The sequence below is a fragment of the Dromiciops gliroides genome, chromosome 4, assembly GCF_019393635.1.
Source record: "Dromiciops gliroides isolate mDroGli1 chromosome 4, mDroGli1.pri, whole genome shotgun sequence".
NCBI lineage: Eukaryota > Metazoa > Chordata > Mammalia > Microbiotheria > Microbiotheriidae > Dromiciops > Dromiciops gliroides.
In genome coordinates, this window is record NC_057864.1 from 189,746,579 (window position 1) to 189,752,578 (window position 6,000).

Below are 6,000 nucleotides of genomic sequence, written 5' to 3' on the forward strand. Positions count from 1 at the left end.
CGAGGCGGAGGGAAGGAAGGGGGGGGAGATGGCGGCAGCAGCGGTGGCTGGTGGCGGCTAGGGGGGGGCCGAGGGAAAGAGACACGCAGCCGCCCGGATGGCGGCGGAGATCGGGGCCGGGGAGAAGGAGTGAACTGACGGCGAGAGCGACCTCCCCAGACCCGTAGGGGAACTAGCAGCCTCGGCCAAAGCTGGAGGTCGCAAGGCCCGGGCCCAGGAGAGGGGGCACCATGGTTCCCCCAGACCCTGGGAAGGAGCAAAGGAATCTCCACCATAATCTCCTATCTTCTTTCTGCGGAGCTCGGCACAGAAATTTTGGTTCTCCCACTACCTCCTGGGGCATAATCCATGCTCTTCCCCCTGCTAGTTCCTTCTCGCTACCACTACCTTCACCCCCAAACCGGCGCTGCGGGGCCGGGGGACAAGCTGGCCGCAGTAGCAGCGGCTACCGCTTCTCCCCTTCCTCGCTGGGCTTCGTTCTCCTTTCCAGAAAAACAACAGTTCCAAATATCTTGTTTTTTTTAAAAAATTGTAGCAAACCTTCCCCCCCCAAAAAAAATATTTCCATTCCTCTACACCCCGGAAACGCCGCGGGAATCGGGTCTGAAGCGGCGCCTCCAAGGAGCAGGCTCAATCCAGCTCGGCGTGGCTCGCTCGGGCCTTCCCCGAGCGCATGGAGGTCCGCCTCCCGCAGCTTCTCTCTCGGCTCCCCCATTACCCTGAAATACGGCGACGCAGGGGCTTCCTTACCCGGCTCCGTGTGTCTACGTGTGGGTGCGCGGACCGGGGGGAATCCGGGGAGCGGTGGCTGGGCGAGGGTGCGAGACGTGGAGCCGATCCGCAGCTCCTGCTGCAGCCGACGCCAGGGGAGCGAGTCGCCAGACAAAGCCCGCGATGGCGAAGCGGAGGGACGGCTAATGGCGAGCCACACGCGCGGCGCTCCGCCCGCCCCGCTCCGTCCGCCCGCCCCGGCGCAGCGCAGCAGCGCTCCGAGCGCTCGCCCTGTCAGTGCCCCAGCCCCGCCGCCGCCGCCGCCTCCCAGGCCTTCCCCGGCCTCTCCTTTCCCCCTCCTCTTCGGCCGAGCTCCCTCAATCTCCCCCCACCGACCCCTCCCCTCCCGCTGGGGGACTGGAAAAAGAAAAAAACACTATCCCCCTTCTTTTTGGCTTTTCCCCTTCCTTCTCGCACTCACCTGCGGAGCCGCCGGGAGGGCCGGGGGTGGGGGGCGAGTGGGGCTGGTGCCGGGGAGCGCTGGTTGAAAGCTAGCCAAGCTCTGCAGCGCCCGACCCGGGCGTGGACTCCGCCGCCAGTCCCCGCAGAGAAATCGTCCTCCTACCCCCGCCTCCATCGCTCTGCTTTTTTCTTCCAATCAGCCGGGCGCTTGGCGGCTCCTCCATCCTCCAGCCAAGCTCCACAGCCCTACAGCGGACTCCACTCCTCCATCTGCTCTCTCCGGCTCCTCTCTTCCCTACCCTGGGCTGGAGAAGAGGGGAGGGGGGTGAGGGGGGAGAGAGACGGAGGTGGATTTATTAGGGAACCTGCTTCTCTTTTCCCCCTCACACTACCCCTCCCTCCCTTCCCTTCTCTTCCCTTCTCTTCTCTCCCTGGCTTCTCTCCCTCTTGCTTCTTTTCAACTCTCCCTTCTCGCGACTGGGGTGGTGTGTGTGTGTGTGAGTGTGTCTCTCGGTGTATGTCTGTGTGCGCGTTTTTTTTTTTTATTGCTCTTTGCTTTTGCAACACTGAAGCCAAAAGAAGAGGAGGAGGAGAAAGAGAAGGGGGGGGTATATGTCAAAATTCTCTTCTTATATTTCCAGAAAAACAAAAAGGCCCCCACCCCTCGCCCGTTTCCATCCCTGTTCCTTTAGGGCCTTCGTCGGTTTTTTATGCCCCTCCGTGGAATTCGTAATACGCGTGATTTTCTCCAAAAGTTCTCCCCTAGGGTGGGTGATGATGCTGAAGAGGGAGGCTTGGCACCAACCGGAGAGAAGCCTCCCCCTACCTCCCACCCCTAGGCGGAAAAAAACCCCCCCAAAAAACAAAACCCAAACTCGAGAGCGAAGGGAGAGCTAGGAGCGAGGCGGGGCTCCAGGAAAAGGGCTTGTGAGAGGGTGGAGACGGGGACTTGGATCTGCCTTCTCTCCTCTTTCTCCCTCTCCGTCTGTCTCCTTTTCGCCCCAGCGAGATCCCCCTTTAATTTTTTTCTCCCCTTTAATCTAATTTCTTCCAACTCCACCTTTGTTGTTATGGGCGTCACGGTCCGGCTAGCCAATCCCCACCACGGGATCAGCTTGCTTGTCAAAAAGGCCTGGGTCATCCCGGAGAGAGCGGGCGGCAGGAGCAGTCTTTCCCGCGACCCCCCACCAACCACCAGCTCCCGGCATCGAGAAGTGCGGGAGGGACCCAGGCAGCCCCGGCCCTTTGCCTGCAGAGGCCGGTCGGGATCTCCCGCTACTCCTAGGCGGCCTCCTTCCTGTTAGGCCTGCGTCAAGGGCGGGGAGGGAAGGAGGAGGCATTTTTCACTTTTAGCTACCTCTCCCCGGGCTTGGGGTTTGTCAAAAGAGAGAGTCTGGGGGGAAAGTGGAGGGCGCCTCGGCGCCCCCCCTCCCCCGGAGGCTTAAGGTAGCTGGTGATCTCTGCCCCCTGCACTGAGGAAGTGGCTTATCTAGCCCTGGGAACCCGAGGGCCCTTCTAGGAGAGGAGGCCGAGTTACCCAGCGAGGCTTCCACTAGGGTCTGGGTGAGAAGGGGGTGTGGGGGGTGGATTGCCTCCCCTCCAGCAGCGCCATCTTCCCGGTTAGAGGACTGCTAGGCTCACCCAGCACTCAAGTGCAAACTCTGGTGCGGATACTGTTGCTTTTCTCACCCACAAGGCATGTGTTATGGGGGGATGGTCAGACGCTAGTGTATTCCCTCTTGTTTCCAGGGAGGATTCAAAACACTTTCCTAGGATAACCTCATCACACATCTGCCTACTTACATAATCAAGAACGGGGTGGGGGGGTGGGGGGAAGCCCAGGCCAAAATTTTGTGCTCTGAATGCAGTTTTCTTCTTTGAGTTGGGATGATTTCGGCTAGGATATTCTTATTCCTGGTGCTTGGAACACAGCAGACAATTAATCAATGCTTGTTGATTGTTAATAGTGTGATTTTGGTGGATGTATGTTCTCTGTACTCACAGTATGTTATGGGCTTGTTATTTCCATTCGACAGGACCCTTGAAGTCGAGTGTACTATCGGCCTCCCTTCCCTCCTTTTCCTGCTGTACTGGAGGAAACTGAGGCCCAGGCATATCCATCCCCCCACTCAGCTCCAGGTTAGACCCTGAAGCCAGTGTCCTGGCCCTTAGCCTGGTCTTAATATGCTGCTGGGCCAAGAGGCATTTACATAGAGAGCTTTGAAATGAAGCAGAGTGATTCTGACTTACAGGATTGGCAATTATTGATTTTTTTTTGTAGTACTTGATTGACAAAAGTCACAGATGGCTCCCTTCCCATTTGGAAGCAGGCTGTTTTGTTTATATCTGTTGCCTTCTTCATGAGGTTAACAAGTGAATAACTGGGAATCTGCAGATTTGAACCTAGCTGCACCCAACCTGGACCCACCCTTCCTCCCTTAGCAATCCTAGCCTCTCTACCTACTCCCAGGATTCCATGGCTTGAAAGACATGGAGTAAAGTTACAGAACTTCAGCATTTCTATCTTCCTACTTTTGACTAGGTATGAGCCTGGCTAAAAATTCTCCAAGTGGCTCCCCATCCTTTCAAATACAGGCCACAAAACAGCACTGGAATCCCTCAGTGGTATAAATAGTAGAAACAGCTAAATCAACAGATGAACTTCATTCAAAAACTTTAGAGTCGGAGGGAACCTTAGCTGCCCAACTCCCTCAGGTTAAAAAATAATGAGCCCATTGAGACCTAGAGGTTAAGGGACTTGCCCAGGGTCAAACCAGGGAAGGCTCAGGGAACTCTGGAAATTTTGCAATTCAACAAAGACTGATTTAAGGTTCTACTATGTCAAATAGCATTAGGGAAGGAAGGCCATTTTTTTTTAATGGCACAACTCTCTGCCGTCATTGAACCTATATTCTGCTAGAAGAGATAGATACAACGCGATAAATATAGTACAAAGGGAGCAGAGCATGATGACGATTTTTTTTTCTTTAAATTTCTTCCATTTCCATTTTTGTTGTTGTGGGCATGATGGTGTGGCCTAACAATCCCCACTACAGGATCAGCTTGTTTGTTGAAGCAAAAGAGAAATGCAGACAAAATGTACTATAGGAAATGTTCTAGCAAAATTTGTGGATTTTTGAAAATAAAATTTTATTTTTTTATTTCATTATCCTGAACAGAAATATAAAAAAAGTGAGTTTCCATATACATGGCAGAATGCAAAAAGATGATTGCATATGAAACCTCGTATCTCCATTTCATACTATTTTTTTAAAGTGCACAATAAACTTCACATATTAATTTCCAAACTGGCTTGCTTATCCTTTCTTATGAATTTGCTTCTTTTCTGAAATTTTTAAAAAAGTTTTCAACAGCGTTCTCTTAAAAAAAAAAATCACTGGGGCAGCTAGATGGCACAGTGGATAGAGCACCGGCCCTGGAGTCAGGAGTACCTGAGTTCAAATCCAGCCTCAGACACTTAACACTTACTAGCTGTGTGACCCTGGGCAAGTCACTTAACCTCAATTGCCTCACTTAAAAAAAAAATCACTTTTGCTAAACTTTCTTGCACCCATACAGTTCTGTCCCCAACCCCAATTAAAAACAGAGAGAAAAAAAATACCCAAACCAACTGGAAACTCCTTAATGAACAAGTATAGTCAAGCAAAATGAATCCACATAGTAGCCATATCCCCAAATGTTTGTCTCTGTACCTTTAGTCCACTATCTCTGTCAGGAGGTGGGTAACGGGGGCAGCTAGGTGGCACAGTGGATAAAGCACTGGCCCTACATACAAGAGGTCCTGAGTTCAAATCCAGCCTCAGACACTTGACACTTACTAGCTGTGTGACCTTGGGCAAGTCACTTAACCCTCATTGCCCCACAAAAAAAGAAAAGAAAAGATAAGGGTAAAAAGGCCAATTAGGAGTGGCAAAGAGGTGGGTAACAGGTCCTCTAAGAGAGACATGGTTAGCTATTGCTCTGATCAGAGTTCCTGTTTTTCAGAGTTGTTTTCCTTTATAATGTTATTGTCCTTGTACAAATCATTCTCTTGGTTCTGAATCAGTTCATGCTGTTCAGATTTCTCTGAAATCATCTTTTTTTGCCTTTTTTTTTACAGAGTAATAATAGTTCAGGCATTCCTCGATTACTGGGCACACCCTTAGATTCTAGTTCTTTGCTCCCCCACAACCTCAAATTATACACTGCCCTCCCCCAGCCTTGTTTCCCTATTGAATTTAATGTATTTCTACAAAAAACTGTATTGTGTGTTTGTTCAACCCTCCTTTGTTTCAAATAAGAGGAAGGTTTAGTTGATGCCCACTCCTCTTACCCCTCACTCCTTGTTTCTGTGCACTTTAAATGCACACCAATTACAAGAAATATCAAATTCCACCCCTTTCTTCCTCCTTTTCTACACTAGTATATTCCTCTTATTCTATCACCTCTTTTCTTTCTTAAAATCTTTAGAACAGAACCAATCTACCATCAAGTCCTGTTTTTCTAATTTAGCCCCTGCTATATACTCTGAAGATATTAGGGTTCTGAAGGGATGCTAGTTTCTTCTCCTAATGAAGCTTTAGTACTGTATTATGATACAAGTCCTTTCATTTGGTGAACTAAATTTAGTCTTCTAGGTTTCTCTGGACTCTGATGCTGATTTTTCAAAATTCCTAATTGACTCTGGTCTTTTCATCAGAAATGCTTGCAACATGAGGAAAAAAATCTCCCCCCCTTCTTCCCCCCCCCTTCCAATAGGATTATGCTCAGCTTCCCAGGGTAAAACTATTATTGGTTATAAGTCAATTTTTTTTTTTTGCCTTTTAG

General features: G+C 50.4%; 1 protein-coding gene across 4 annotated transcripts in view; it reads right to left on the bottom strand.

The window, feature by feature from the left end:
- The window catches only part of UBTF (upstream binding transcription factor), a 33,832-nt gene extending 32,018 nt beyond the window's left edge, over positions 1 to 1,814 (bottom strand). For 2 of the 4 annotated variants that reach the window (XR_006356314.1, XM_044001611.1), the window contains exon 1: positions 1,193 to 1,814. The gene's annotated coding sequence lies outside the window, so the exon portion shown is untranslated. Of the gene's footprint in view, positions 1 to 750; positions 937 to 1,192 lie in introns of those variants that run through there. The other 2 variants (XM_044001607.1, XM_044001609.1) reach the window with 2 other exon arrangements.
- Between the last annotated feature and the right edge of the window lie 4,186 nt (positions 1,815 to 6,000).